The 15,996-nt window shown below is 36.9% G+C and overlaps 1 pseudogene; it reads left to right on the top strand.

Moving 5' to 3' along the window:
* Window positions 1–13,862: 13,862 nt before the first annotated feature.
* On the top strand, window positions 13,863–15,662 carry LOC149819686 (heat stress transcription factor B-4 pseudogene; annotated as a pseudogene).
* Window positions 15,663–15,996: the final 334 nt, after the last annotated feature.

The following is a 15,996-nucleotide window of genomic DNA, read 5'->3' on the forward strand; positions in this document are numbered from 1 at the left end:
TAATACTAAGTATTTTTTAAAACTCAAAAATAAATAAATTAATGAGATTTTTTGAAATTAATAAGCTTTTTATGTGAATGCTTTTATTTTAAAATTTTAGTAGGTGTAAGCTCATTTTAATTAATTATTATTTATTTAATAAAAAGTTAGTATTATACATTGGATCCTAGGGTGAATCATGGACTTAATAGAGAGGATCCATAGTTCATGCATGAGACCACTTGAGGAGTTCAAAATTTAAAAGGAAACTAGTGACAATATGTAAACCTAGATTAGGAGTTTGTTTTATTGAGAACTTCTAAAATACTAAAGATTTTTTTAGAAAGTGACATTTTTTGAACTCCAAGAGAAGAGGGCATCACCTAAGAGATGGAATAGGAAGAGAAAACCCCAACCTTTTCTATTTAAGAGGGGTTGAGCCTCTTTATTTCTTCATTCATGTTTTTGAGAGAGAGAGAGGGGATTGGTCAGCCTTGTGGAGGCCATCATTGCATTAAGAAACGATTCTCTACGAACAAAACTGCATCAAGGTATAAGATTTTTATGTTTTTCAGCATGTATGGGGTTTAACATAGACCAACCAAGCATTGAACATTGTTTTATGGATTGTGCAGAGAATCTAGGTTGGATTAATTTTTAGGACAAAATCCTTTTTACGAAAATCAATTTTTATTCGTAGTATAGAGCAAACATATTTTTTTCTTTCAAAAAATAGTTGATTTCAGGTATTATATTCATTTTATATGTTGGATTTCTACTTATACAACATGTTAAATGTGTATTAATGGATCTAATGTGTTCTTGATGGATTTAAATTGTTGGATAGTTTTTCTTAATGTTCTTGCTGAAAATTATGAAGTGTCATGGTGGATTTTTAAAAAACTGTATTTTGTTCTATGTATTTTGATATGTCCAGTCAGGATTTTTCTTAAATCGTAAACTCATAAATCCTAAAAATTTATGAGAATATTTCATACATATGAAAGTAATTTCAAATCAAATCGCAGACTCGAATGAGTTATGGATTGAGAGATATGCACTATGCAAGTCGACATAGAAATTTTGTCTTGTCAGTGAATCAGCAAAAATAAAATATTTTGTAAAAATCACATCTCTCAAAATACTTAGAATCTGTAGCTGAGATTTTAAGACGTGTTAGTCTAGATATGTGAAAACACAGTTAAAATCTTATAAGTTGATTACTCATGATTTGGATTTTTTTTTTTACAAAATTCAGTTTAGATTCTTTAATTTTCATAAATACGTTCTATCAAATAACAAAAATAATGTGTCAGGATTTTTAGCTCTTTACTGGAATAGAATTAAATTTTAAATTTTTGTGAGCTTGAATCTAACATATCAAGTCATCTAAAGTAGAAATCCTAGCATCTAATTCTTTCTAAATGATTTATAATTGATTTTTCTTTGAAGAGACATAATTGGACAAATCTATTCTGTGATTAGAAACTAATTTGTATTACATAAATTTTATTCCATGTTCTATAATAAGTTCAGGTCTGGGTTTTTTAGGGTATGTAGTTAACATGTGTAAGAACTTTCAATTAAAGTCTCACAACCTAAATTGTTTTGTATGATTTATGACAATTTTTCTAATGTCAGGTAAATTTCTAGATTAACAGTCTTGTGAGTGAACTATTTTGGTTTGAATGCATGTGATGGTTCAAGAGGTGAACCCGATGAGTGTTTGGCATGTAGGCCTATTGAGGCAGTGTGCTGGTGCAATCTTTTCTTAAAATTATAATACAAATTTTAAATTTTGTGATGATGCATATGATGAATGACACATATTTGCATATATATTGATACATGATGGGTATGTTATTATATTCAAGTGGGGAGATCGCTCAATCAGAGGATGCATGAAATGATATGAATGTTTGAGCTTGATATGGAGTTCATATGGCATTAGTGCATAATATGAATGTTGCGGATCCAAAATCGTTCTATGTGAAAAGAACACATAAAAAGTTAAAGATACAAAAGATATCCAAACATTGTGTTAATTTTTGCTCTTTGGTTGCCCTATAAGATAGTGAGATCCTTGAATGGCTGTCGTGAGGGATAAAGTGGTACTAAACTCTATGGTGTAGTTTTTCCCAAGAGCATGATATCAGGGATTGTGTCCCTAGCCACAATAGTATAGGACCTTTTTCACCATTAAAACCTTGAGAATGGTGTAGTTGGGCTTCAATTGTTAAGCATTATTGGTATACCAAGAAGTGACCGCTTAGGGTGACAATGTTCGATGTCGCCACGAGGGACAGGTACAAACCCAGTTAATAAAATACAATTATGTGAATAAAATACACCCTATGATTGTCTTGAACTTTAGTTTTTTTTTTATGAATAGTACCCATTGAGGGGTCAGGAAGAAGCTTAAATTAATTGCATGTAACATGTACATGCATTCAAAATTAAGTATCAATAAGAAAGATAAAAGTTACCTCATAACTTATGCATTGGTTTATGTATCTTATGTGATTGCAACTATATTGGAATTGTTTTATGTACCTTAAACATTTTTTGAGTCTAATGTTTATTAGATTTATGCTTTATGTTATACAGTTGGATTATGTGAAATATAGTACGAGAACCATAGTTTTCACCCCGTTGTTTCATATTTTTCAGGTAGTGATACTCAGACATAGCTGAGTGGCGTGATGGCAGGACTAGTGCTAGAAAGGACAAATCTATGGATCATGGAGTGTTTTTTTTTTAAATGGAATGAGTTGGATAGAAAATTGTGAACTTAATTTGAAGTTTATTGATTTTTTATTATTTGTTTGAACTATTTTATCTCATTAGTGGTTTGAAATGAATGGTTGGTTTGATGGTGGAATGTGGGTTCCAAATTTGTGATGTGCCCTGGATCCTTGGATATATTTTTGTTTTTATATAAAGACTTCTTTTTTTTTAAAACAAATTCAAGATGTTCGGTATGATTTTTTCTGAATAGTTGCCCTGATGACAAAGCTATCACAGAAGGACATGAAATTTGTATGGACACAATCATGTGAAGAGAGATTCCAAGAGTTAAAGAAGAAATTGACCTCGGCTCCAGTGTTGACTCTGTCATCAGGATCAGGAGTTTTTGTAGTTTACAATAATGCCTCAGGAACCAGATTGGGTTGTGTCTTAATGTAGCACAGAAAGATAATCGTTTATACATCTAGGCAACTAAAACTGCACAAACAAAACTACCTGACTCATGATTTTGAGTTGGCAACTATCACATTTGCCCTAAAAAATTGACGACACTATCCTTATAGTGAATAATTTGAGGTATTCTCTGATCATAAGAGCTTTAAATATAATTTTTTTATAGAAGGAATTAAACTTAAGACAACATAAGTGGTTGGAGTTCCTTAAGGATTATGAGTTTTTTATTTCTTACCACCCAAGAAAAGTGAATGTGGTGACAAATGATTTAAGTAGGAATGCATCAGTTTTCGTTGTCAGTTTGATTGGCTAAAGTTGGAATTTGCTGAAAGAGTTTGTTAAGTGGCAGCCGTTTGCAAACAAAGCTGGGCAGATTTATTGCGTTGGCATGAGAGCTCGGTCCAAGATCATGGAGCGTATATTATAATTAATTATTTATGATCATATATTTTAATTTAAAACATTGATTTGGTCATGAAGATTTCATTTGCATATTTAAATTGACATGTCAGATAGATCATTTAAAGAAGTGTATAGCTAATCTCATTAGTATTATTACTTTAAATAAATAAAAAACAAAAAAGGGATTTGTTTGTTGTTTTTAGAATAAATTAATGAAATTATATACTTAACTGAAATCATATGTGGACATGTCATAATTGATTGGTAATATTACTCGTAGTATTAAAATTTTATAAAGTTTATAGGTTACTTTTTTAGATAATGTCCTACCACATTTTCCAACACCTGCACCTCTTTAGAATCCTCACACACTCTTCATCATTTCAGTCATGTAGAGTCCACTTCAAAGACATGCAAAAAATAATTAGGTAATCAAAACTTGGAAGGTTGCTTGAGTATGTAGTTATCAAAAAAATTAAGAAATGAGTGCGAGAATCATTGTGTAAAGCATCAACCGATAATCAAGTGTTGAAGAAATGCCTAAATATGAGGTGACTCCACCCATGATTTACCTCAAAGGGGGTAGGCCCATTATTTGGCCGCTTGCCCAATAACTCAAAGATCCATATCAAGATATTGTGTAATGCTTGGCGATAGTCCAATTTCATGTAAAGCAAAGAAACATATGACAATTTCGCGATCTTTAGCTGTAACAAAATATAGATCTATGGCTTTGGCATGATGCGAGCTCACTTGGATCACATACTTGCTACAAGATTTGGGTATACCAGAAACAACTCCATTTGTCTTGTATTGTGACTAGGGGTGGGCATCAGGTCGGCTCGGGCCCGTTTAGAGCTCGGCCTGCTAGGCTTTAAGTGCAGCTCGACCTGGCACGAAGTTGGCCCTATTCTTAACAGACTTGGGTTTGAAGAGCAGCCCATGGCCCGACCCATTGGCCCAACGAGCCAATGTGAAGCGGGTTGGGTCCAACCTTACCTAACCGAAATTCATTTGTAAATAGTAATAATTAACAAGTTCTCAACTTCTCATGTACCCATCTAATTATCTTTCTAGTTTTTATAAAATTAATGCAACTGATTAGGTAATTAGTAATACTTACCAAGTTACTATGCAATAGTTAAATTTTAATTTTTATATTATTAATAAATAAATAACTCAGCCCCATGCTCGGTGGCCAGTGGAGCGGCCCGAGCCCGGTCTATTTATAGAACGGGTCAGGTTTTGGCCCAGTACCTAATGAGCTCGGGCCTAAAATCTAGACTCAAAACTCAGCCCATGGCAGGCTGGGTTGGCTTGGCTCATCACGCCGCCCAACCCATTGCCCACCTCTAATTGTGACAACCATGTAACAATCCACATCTTTACAAACCTAGTTTTCCATGAGCACACCAAATATATTGAATTAGATTGCCATCTAGTGTATGATAAGGTTCAAAATGGATTTTTTCAAACCAAGTATGTGCCTTTATCATTGGAATATGCAAACCTTTTAAATAAAGCTCTTGCCCGAGATTCGTAGACTTAAAAGCATGTTGGGCATGATGGCCCCAAGGGGGTTGGCGTAGTGGGGTGGGACCTTGGCTGCTAGACGGGCAGTCAAGGTTTGATTCTCATGGGCTTCGCTCTTATACGTAAGCTAACATGTAGCATATGCTCCGGGGGCAAGGGTCCTAGCCTCAGAGTTTTACGTTGTCGGCACAACGATCGTAGGTGTGGCAGGTTGAGTAAGCACAATCAAGTCTTTGTGTCGGGTGAGGTTTCTTTAGGTTATAAATTCAAAAAAAAACTGGGCATGATGGATCCTCATGCACCAACTTGAGAGGGAGTATTAAGAGTTACCATATTAAAAAGTTATCATGTGGTGTGTGTAAAAGTTGTATTGGGTGTAAAAAACATGTGTTGTTAGCTCATTTGTTGTTAGAATAGTTTTTCTAATTTTATTCCTTGATTTTAGCTTTAGCAATCCCTTCTTGCTAAGTTTGGAGGTTTTGCAAGTTGTAAACTATATCTATGTGAGATCGTTCTCAAGGCAATCAATCAAGAAGTTCACTACTCCCACTTAAAGAGAAGCCTCTTTCTTTTGAAAAAGGCAATTTTAGAGGAAAAGTGCATTTATTATATGGGTCCTCCTATATATTTCAGATAATTCATTTCATTTTTTATAGGAAAGAGGCCATATTTTCTATGAAAGTGAGTCTCTTTCATAGGAAAGGCCATGAAACAAATGCCACCTTATAGCCAACAAGTCAATGTACATGAATGCTCTTCTTTTTTTTTTTCAAAGAAAGCGTACATGAATGTTTAATTCATGGAATTCCACCAACCAAGCATAATACTAAGGCCATGTTTGAAAGCAAGGAAAACTTTCATGGGAAAAGGAAATTTTGTCTATGGGAAGTTTTGATATTATAATTTTTTTAAATGAAAAATTTTCACTTGTTTGGGTAGCACGAGAAAAATAAAATGACAAATCTTTAAAAAAAATAAGAGAGAGGAGGAGGGGGTAGTGGTGGAGCTTCTCCGACATGGTTTTCCGAAAGGTGGGTGATGATGAGATGGATGGTGGTGAAAAATCATTGTGAGGTGGTGGAGCTTCTCCGACACCATTTTTCGGGATGTGGGTGATTGGTGGTGGTGATGGATGGTGGTGATTGATGGTTGAGATGACACTTTTTTGGAAGGTGGATGGTGGTGGTGAAAAATCATCTCGTGGATGGTGGTGGTGAAGCTCTTTCGATGCCATTTTCCGTGAGGTGGGTGATGGTGAGTGATAGTGGTAGTGGTGAGATAGATGATGTTGATAGATAGTAAAAATAATCATGGGGAGGGTGATTTAATTTTAGAGAGGTGGGTGGTGGTGAGATGGATGGTGGTAGTAATGGTGATATGGTGGGTGATGGTGGCGGTGGTGGTGAGATGGGTGAGTGGACCTAGCTATCTTTTTTAGGAAACATTTCTCCTTCTATCTAATGAAGGACTGTTTCCTATCAAATCAAAATTGAAAAACCTCTCTCAGAGATATTTTTCTCTCATTTGAAAAGGTTAAAAAACTATAAGGATTTTTTTATTTTGTATCACTTTTCATATGTCTTTTGGCTTTCAAACATACCCTAAATGCCATCTAAAATCCAAATTTTCTTATATTTTTGAACTAAATAGTTCTAATCTAATAATTGAACATCGGTCACATCTTGTTAAATTGTAGTGGGAACAACCACGTGAAAAGGCTTGTGACTCGTGAGAGAGAGAGAGATTCTTTGCAGCTAAGAAAGAGAGCTAGAGCTCACGTGATGCTAATGATGATGCCAAGGTCCAAATTTTCATGTTTTGAATTAGTGGCCCACATGGGGATGAAACACAAGCGTCCAACATGTACCCTCATGCCACAGGCATCATCACCAACGTGATCTCCCTCTGAGTTTTGCTAAGATACACGCGGAATGTGCATTATTGCATCGAGAGTTCACCATGCATGGACTCTCTTGCTTGCTATTTGCTAATCAAATAAATCTGTCATCCATGTATTCTCAGCTACCTATGCTTTTCTGTACACACATGCACTGAGTAGGAATTTATAGAATTTGTTTTACTCACACGTCTCTCTTTCTCTCTCTATATATATAGAGAGAGAAATTGGTTCCTCCTGTAGTTCATAAACTGTAGACAGTGCTGATTTTCAATAATCCAAGCTATGTTTTGCATATTCATTTATTTGCTAGGAATTGGCTGTTAGATTTTGTATTTTCAATGAAAAATGTGATTTATGAGCTTTGAAATTTATGAAAATTTAGGCTGTTGATTTTTGAAGCCTTATAAAAACTAATTCTTCACATATCTCAATTAATGATTTAAAACCTGATTTTCACTGAGTAAACCATGCAGATGTAGTAAGGTCATATTCCATTTTTTTTTTTTTAAATTACAACAAATAAAAAAATAAAATAGTCCACACCCTCTTCCCCAGGTAGGTGGAACCAATCTCTCTCTCTCTCTCTCTCTCTCTCTCTATATATATATATATATATATATATATATATATATATATATATATATATATATATATATATATATATATATATATATATATATCACCAATGCTTTATGTGATGCGGTCTAGCGCACAAAGATTTTGAAGATCCGGCTACGTATTGATTTTCAGTAGAAATTCTACAGTCTATAGCACTTGGTCACAAAAGGGAAAGCAAATGATTATTTGATTATCTTATATGAGTGCAAAGCATCTCATGTCCCTTCTTTACTTACAGTACTTTTCGTGGCACTTTGCGGTACATTGACCTCGGAATTTGAGCAAGTGGCCACTTTAGTTTAGCTTTTCTCTTCCACTTTTATGTTTGAGAGAGAGAGAGATCTTATGATAGTTGTTCATTTAATGACTATGCAAATCAACGAAAGATAAATTGTTCATCTGATCAATTATTTAAAGTTCCATCTATAAACGAATGCCTAAATTCATCACTTTGTCAAGAATAGATGTGCTATGTGAACAGGATCTATGTTCTCACTTATGCATGCATGAGGCAGATCTCACAGAATAGGGATCACTTGAAAATGATGTGCAAGTGAATTTATGCAATACCCATCGATGGATGTCCATCTAAACATTCTTTTTCTGTCCAAACCAAAGGCCTTGTTACTTAAAATATTCGCAAACAATCAAGGACAATAAGTACTTGATTGGCGCCATAGATATTAGTATGATCTTAAGAAAAAAGAAAGAGAAAAAGAAGCCCTTAAGTTTAAACCAGGCAATCATTAAACCTGCATGCATATATAAGCTTTTTCTTCATTTTTATCTTCTCATTCATAAGATTTGTATATCGTCATATTCCCTAGATTTAAATATAAAGATCTTGATTTCCATAAAGCATTAAGCTGCAATATGTGGTGTATGTGATGTCACATCAGGACTGTTAGCTCAGAAATTTGTGTCTCACATCTTATGCATACCCCCCCAAATAAACTGGCTTTTCCTCTTGGTGGGGCCACATTGAGATATGGGATGAAACAGTACTTTAGTGAAAGATTAGATTGATCCAACGCACTATACGTAGTGCTTCGTAATACAACATTATCCTCAAATAATTCCTCAATGCTAAATGACAAAAGGTGCAACTTGCTTCCTGTCTGGAGGAACAGAACACCTCAAAAAGGGAGATATCGAAGAAAAATATCAAAAGGAGTCTGATTGCTTCAAGATACCATGTGCTCCCCAGCAAACTGCACTAGCCTTTGGGGCTTGTTGCTGCTTTTGATAGTGAGTAGTGGGTATCTTTTAGCATCACATAAAAATTGGTCTTAGAGGAAAAGAGCAATTTTAAATAGCATTGGAATTGTAGAAGGTTCTATGGGGGAACATGTCACATGCTCCATGAATATACTATACTGGAAAGGGGAAGTGGGGACCTTCCATGCATGAATGTTGTGCTTTTTATGTGGGGAATTATTCTCTATGTGACACATTGTCCTTTAGTTATTTGTTTATCAAATTCAGAATACTTGATTGAGACTCAAGTTTCTAGAACCGATTCCATTTGGATTTTTCTGTTCTAGTTTCTTTCCAAAGGACAATGGCTCTATGGTTAGGAGCTGTGTTTCTGTCAATAGGTATTTAGCTTTATCTGCTTGTCTGTTATATTCGAATTGTTCAATATAAATGTGATATTAGTGTATATGAGAGAGAGAGAGTTTATAAGATGAGTTTATTTGGATCCTATTTTTTTTTGGATAATCCAAAAGAAAAACCCTGCACCATCAACAGCAAGTTGGCGTTCAGTTGTTAAAACCCTTGAGGTCCCCCTGCCCACTGGGAAGTACACCCAGCTTTGTGAGTTTTGAACTTGTGACATTCCGTCAACTTGGTAACATTCACGAGTTGCTAGTAGACAGGGCCGGCGATGGCCCTCTTTGATATTTGAGGCCACTGCCTATAGGGCCTCAAATGAAAAAAATATATAAGGCTTATATTTCACATGCGAGGGCCTCTTATGAAACATGGCACATGCTGAGGGCCTCCAATGAAAAAAAAATGGAGAAATATGGGCCTTCAATGAAATATGCCTAGGGCCTCAACTTCTCTTGAGCCGCCCCTGCTACTACCAGATGAGTGGAGCCCTTGTTGACAGTTTAATTGGACTCTTGCTATTAATATCCATACTATCCTCAAATTTTCAACAATGTGTGTAAATGAACTGGTATTGACTAAGTATATATAAATTGGTTTACTGTTAGACTCTGATATGGCCATTGGCGAACATAGGCCAATGACAGCCTGGTTTTTCCATGGGCCCGTTCTGAATTAAAGACAATTTCTGAAGCAACTGTACACTTACCTAGCAAGCTTGGTTTTGGACAGTCTAGCATGTTTGCTGGAGTATAGTTCATGAACTTAGCGATGCATGGGACCAGTAGAAACACTGGAGATCGTGAACTACTAAAATTCGAATATGAACACAACAGATCTTATCTGAAGACATAGCAGACTTGAATTTGAATTAAAAAAATAAAGTTTTTACCCGTAAAAAGCACAAAATAAAAAGATCTAAACCGGATGCAAAAACAGAACCGGCAGAAATTGCTGATACACATTTGAGTTTCAATCCCAAAAAAAAGATTTGTGAACATGTAAATCCAAATCCAATCAAAATTACTTTCTGATCATAATTTAAAATAGAAACACTGGAATAATGTATCAGATTCAGACCCAATATCCAAAATTGACATGGAAGTCTAAAGTAACAAAGATGAGGGAAGCTCAAAACCCATGGGGGAAGTTATGTGTGTGTGTCTCTCTCTCTCTCTCTCTCTCTCTATATATATATATATATATGACCGTACTATCATCTAAAAATGGAGTGATTTTTGCAAAAGCCTATAAATAAGCCAAAATTCTCTCCATGTCCAAAATCATTGATTCCCAACTTATTTAGGGTCATTTTACCCTTCATAACATATTAGTGCAGATTTCTTGAAGTTCTCAGAAATATGTTGTGAACCACCTGACGTTCTCACGAATATGTTGCAAACCTCTTGATATATATTTGCATGTAAACCTCCTAACGTTCGCACAAATATGTTGTGAATGATAAAATGGTCTTAAGAAATCAATGAATTTGGACATGCGGAGAATTTTGGAATATTTGTGGGTTTTTGCAAGAATGTGTCATTTTTAGAGAACAATAGGATCATTTTCCATATATATATATATATATATATATATATATATATATATATATATATATATATATATGTGTGTGTGTGTGTGTGTGCAAACTATACATGTATTATATAATAGATGTATATTAACAAATTATGAAAAACACTTCAAAAAACAAACTTTTCTATTGGAAATGAGCTGGCTCATGATCGACTCGTAGTGATTGGCCTGTAATGAGCTTGGGCTCGGCTCGGACTGTGATGAGCTCACGGTTCACCTTAACAAGCGGAGCCCGAATAGCCTGAGCTCAGCCTGTTTGACAGCTGTATTTTGAGACCACTTTTAATAGAGAAAATGCACATTCTTGCTTGCCTCTATATGCTCAACGCCTTTTGCCTTTTCCCCCCTCCTCCCTTCAAGTCCAAAACATTGAACCTCTGCCAATCTCATATAGAGGAAAGCGTCGAACAAAAAACAAGAAAGCAAAAAAGGAACTTGGAAGCTAGTCCTATTTTAAAGCCTTACGAATTCCAAACCCAAAAAGTGAAAACCCCTATTACCTACAAAAGTGCAAGCCCTTTTGTGCTATTAGCTAATATATTGAATATAAATCTTTTGTAATTTTCTTGTCATATAGTCTCTTTGACTTACAGTAGGGGTGGCAATCGGGTCGGGTTGGCGGGTCGGGTTGGCGGGTTGGCGTGTCAGCATACCTCAACCCGAACCCGACCCGTTTATTAAACGAGTCGGCTGTGGCAAACACGAACCCGACCCGTTTAATAAACGGGTAACCCGACACGACCCGCCAACCCATTTAATAAATGGGTTGGGTCGGGTAAACGGGTTTTCAGGTTGGCGGGTCGGGTTGACGGATCGGGTTGGCAGGTTGGCGGGTCGGGTTGACGGGTTGGCGGGTCGGGTTGACGGGTCGGGCAGACGGGTTGGAGGGTTGGCGGGTTGACCCACCCGCCTAACCCGTTTATTAAACGGGTCAGCCGGGTTGGCGGGTTGGCATACCCCCAACCCGAACCCGACCTGTTTAATAAACGGGTTGGCTTAAGCCCAACCCGAACCCGCCTAAGAGGCGGGTTGGCGGGTCGTGTCAGAAATTGCCACCCCTAGACTACAGTAGACGAGGTGAACACAAAAGTGCCTTTAGAAAAGAAAACAAAGAAAGAAGGGATGTCTGTTGTTCGGTTTCAATATTTATTCATAAAAAATGAAAAGCAAGGCATTAAATCTCATCACGTAGTCCAACATCAAATATAGAACTTAAAAAAATGTAGGTTCACAGAGAACAGCATGGTAGCAGTAACCAAAGTAAACTATTCCTCCATTCCCCTCTTTCTCAATCACGGGTGCACATTGAAATCACCAAATAACATGCACATTCTTACCATGATATGAAAAGCCCTAGAATGCTCCAAAATGACCAATATGCTCACAGTATTTCACAAGGGTACTTTTCATGCATGAATGGTCCCCTCGCATACATCATGTGTATTGCATGAGCCTCTAGAATTTTTGAGTCTCAATCCTAAAGGTGGATGGTCCAACACTGGGGAAGGAATTCTTAAAAAAAAGTGTAATTTACATATAGGCATCTAATGTATCAAGAATTTATGTTTAGCCGCCTCAAGTTTCAAATTTTTTAGATAGGAGCTTTACTTTTTAAAAAAATTGGTCACATGACTGCCAGATTTCAGCTGGTCACGATCAGATGTAATCCAATATCCTACTCGAATTCCAATCCATTTAGTCAGATTCGATACTCAAAGTTGATTTGATTAATAATTGGATCTGGATTCAGTAGTGATATTTGCATTCAAATGGGAGTCTAAATCTGAATACGTGTAAATGTCAGATTTTAAGCTAACCGGATCTAGATTCAGTTTTAGCTGATCCCATGATTCCCCATCTGACTCCAAATCTGAATTGGAGTCTGATTAGGTTGGACTCAATAATGCCTAGATCTGACCCGATTTGGACCTGTTTAAATCCCCATGAGTTGCTATTTAAAACTTGAGGTGACTAAATATAAATTTACCATGCATTAGGAGACTATATGTACATTAGCCCCCCAAAAAAAAGGTTGTGAAAAGAACCACATTTATGGATCGGAACATGACCAACATGAAAATAATAAATGTGGACCATAAGGATTCCTAGTGTCGGCATTTATGGGCTCATTCCATGCACATAAGCGTGGTCCTCCTGTCATCATATTTCTTTACCAAGATTCTGAACCATGAATGACATAAGTCTGTACAGTTCAGGTCTTTAGTGCTACTATTAGTTGGGGGAGGAAAAACACAGAGTAGATTGTGAATTTTGGTGCCATCGAATCATGCCAAAAAAACTAAGGCAACAAGAGTTTAATGGTTGTGTTTCTGTCAAAAAATGTGTAGTGCTTATGTAAGCAAGATTAACTTGTGTTTCAGAAGGTTGTATAGTATAAACAATGTCACTTTATAGCAGAAAATTGCTCAAGGCATGCAAACTCCTAAGGTATGGGTGAAAAACACACACTATAACTTTTTAGTTTTTAGATAGGAAGGGGCTCTGTTCTTCAGCCATTAGCATTGAAATTGTGATGAAGCATCACAGTGGTGTTCAAAAGTAGAGGCCATCAACTTATATTGTGTTGGTTCCAGCATGATAGGAGCTATATATACTCAATGCACCATAGCCATCTTGCTGGTTCATGCTAGATAAAGGTGCAAGAGCATTTTATCAACTTCCAATTTGTCAAATGTGGTATAATGAAAGAACTAGTCTTCAGTGGAATGCCTGCAACAAATGATGCTTAATTACAGTGCCTGGATGAACCATGCCGTAGTGCTCCAGCAGTGTTTTATGGTCGATGGCATTTTAGTAATTTAAGTGAAAAAAGGTTTTCCTTTCACAATCTTGTCGCAAGCAAACACATGCTGGCCACAATCCAACGCTTTAAAAATTGGAGAGAGAGAGAGTGTCGAGTATATGAACTTTGAGCATGATAGTTGAGAGAGAGAGAGAGAGAGAGCTTTTATTGTTGGGGAAAGTAGAGGTGAGAGGTGCATGTGTGTGAGTTTGGCTGTCTATGGGTGTTTTGGTGAGCAACTGTGAAGGGATGCTTGTGACAATGGAGTCAAACCAACCAGTTCCAGCACCCTTCCTCATAAAAACTTACCAACTTGTTGATGATCCCTCTACTGATGACATTGTATCATGGGGTGAGGATGGATCAACTTTTGTTGTCTGGAGGCTACCTGAATTTGCAAGAGACTTGCTTCCCAGCTACTTCAAGCACAACAACTTTTCAAGCTTTGTTAGACAGCTCAACACATATGTAAGAAATCAAATTATTTCCTATCCTGTTGATACTTTGTGAATAACTTTCTGTTTTTCTTTCTTTTTTCTCTCTTTTCTGCTTTGGATGTCTGGAGTGGATTAACATAAAAAATGGATGACTGATTCCTTTGGCCATAGTTTGCGAAAATGTTCTTTATTTATTTGCTACTAATGTGTTGGTTAAATAGTTACTAGTGCCACTGCAGGAGCTTATCTAGATCATAAAAGAAGTTTGATGGTTTTCCCTTGGTTTGTTAATTTCATGAAAAAGTTACTATTTCTTCAAATGCTGGTCTTGTAATGAATGATATGCATTTGAATTTCATGAGAATAAATTACCATATTGTGGGTTTCCTCCTGTAATGTATTTTTCATTCCTTTTTAGCCTGTGATATTTTAAACTTTTATTGAGATTTCCAGTTTGCTTTTCAGTCACAAATTGTTCCAGGATTGGGTTTGAGTAGCTAGTCATGTTATGGGCTTTTTGCATGAATGTCTTGTGAGAAGCCGAGTGATTTATTGGCTGCCATTTCTTGCATCAGAAGTGCTTCAGTAACTTTGGTGCATCTATCCAATAGCACGTGTGCCACTTTAACAAAGAGTGGCTTCAAAAGGCTACATATCTTCAGTATTACTTGTTTTCCTTGTTCCATTTGTTTGAGATTCATTGAAAACTGGTTCTTCACCAAATGGATTTGGAATTTTTTTACTGGTTCTTGTGTCACCGGATCGAAACTTTTAAAAAAGTATATATTTTCCTTAGTAGATATGTCCCAACCCATCTTCTGGATATCTCAAAACCTTTTTTTGTTCAATAAAATGGTTTATAAAATGGGATATTGACCATTTACCTAATACACTGACTTTGCATGTCTTGCACCATTAGTTAAATTAGCTGCAGCTTCTGCTATGAAAGACTAATGTGATTCTTTTGCCTTCTTTTCAGGGATTCAGGAAGATAGTTCCAGACAGATGGGAGTTTGCTAATGAATTTTTTAGGAAAGGAAAGAAGCATTTGCTGTGTGAAATCCACAGAAGGAAAGCAACTCAGCTCCCTCATAATCATCATCATCACCATCACCATCACCATCCAAAGTCACCATTGCTGTACCCAATGCCTAGACCAAGCACAGATGATCAAGCAAACTGGTGGGATTCCCCAACACCATCCCCAAGGGAGTCTTCAATTCCAAAAGACCACCCTGACTTGCTGTCATCTCTCACAGAGGATAATCAGAGGCTGAGGAAAACCAACTCCCTGTTGCGGGCAGAGTTGACCCACATGAGAAAGCTCTACAATGACATCATCTACTTCGTGCAGAACCATGTGAAGCCAGCACCACCACCAAATTTACCAAGCTACCCTCCACTACTGCCCCAGCTCAAACTCATAGAGTTTAGGCCCTCCCTTGAAGAAACCACAAGGAACACCAGCTTGACCAGTAATAACTACTCTGTTATATTAAAAGAAGAACCCAACAACGATGTCAAGCTTTTTGGTGTTCCCCTTCATGGAAAGAAGAGATTGCACTCTGATGCAGCTGAGTGATCATCATCCAAGTTTGATCCCACCGGGCTTGCCCAAGTGGCAGCGGGCTTGGGGAGAAGGTGCTGATACATTCATCGCAGGTTTGACTCCCATTGGGTGTGGGTGCCTTTAACTGGTGTTTTTGGATGCCGGTGACCCCACCCAGGGTTTACCTAGCAAGGGGCAGGCACATTAAGTGACCTGCCAATCGCCATTTAGCTAACAAGCCCATGGATTTTTTTTTTAACGAGGAACTCTCGCAGAACCGAGGAAAACCCCTGGTAGGGCCCCATGATCACCCTGCCTTAGGTGGTCTACCTCTGGAAGTTATGGATAGACCCGTGCGCCAGCAGGG

The sequence above is a fragment of the Nuphar pumila genome, chromosome 12 (assembly GCF_984573655.1).
Source record: "Nuphar pumila chromosome 12, dmNupPumi1.hap1.1, whole genome shotgun sequence".
Taxonomy (NCBI): domain Eukaryota; kingdom Viridiplantae; phylum Streptophyta; class Magnoliopsida; order Nymphaeales; family Nymphaeaceae; genus Nuphar; species Nuphar pumila.